Below are 390 nucleotides of genomic sequence, written 5' to 3'. Positions count from 1 at the left end.
ACTAAACCAAAATATCCTCACACCGTAGAACAGCCATGTGAGCAGCATGCTCATGAAAGACCTTGGGTGTGATAGCTTTTGTGAGAGGATCCGCAATCATGGAGTTAGTGCCTAAATGTTCTATGGAAAGCTGTCCACTTTGTACCTTCTCCTTAACAACTAGGAACTTAATGTCGTTGTGTTTCGACTTTACCGAACTCCTATTGTTGTTGGAGAACAACACGGCTGATTTATTGTCTCAATATAATTTTAGTGGTCTTTCAATCCTTTCCACAATCCGCAGCCCAATGACAAAATTTCTCAGCCATGATGACTGAAGTGATGCCTCATAACATGCTATATACTCTGCTGCCATGGTGGATGAAGCTACAAGGTTTTGCTTGGCAGAAC

This window comes from Lupinus angustifolius, chromosome LG18 (assembly GCF_001865875.1).
Source record: "Lupinus angustifolius cultivar Tanjil chromosome LG18, LupAngTanjil_v1.0, whole genome shotgun sequence".
NCBI classification, from domain to species: Eukaryota; Viridiplantae; Streptophyta; class Magnoliopsida; order Fabales; family Fabaceae; genus Lupinus; species Lupinus angustifolius.
This window is presented reverse-complemented; position numbering follows the sequence as displayed.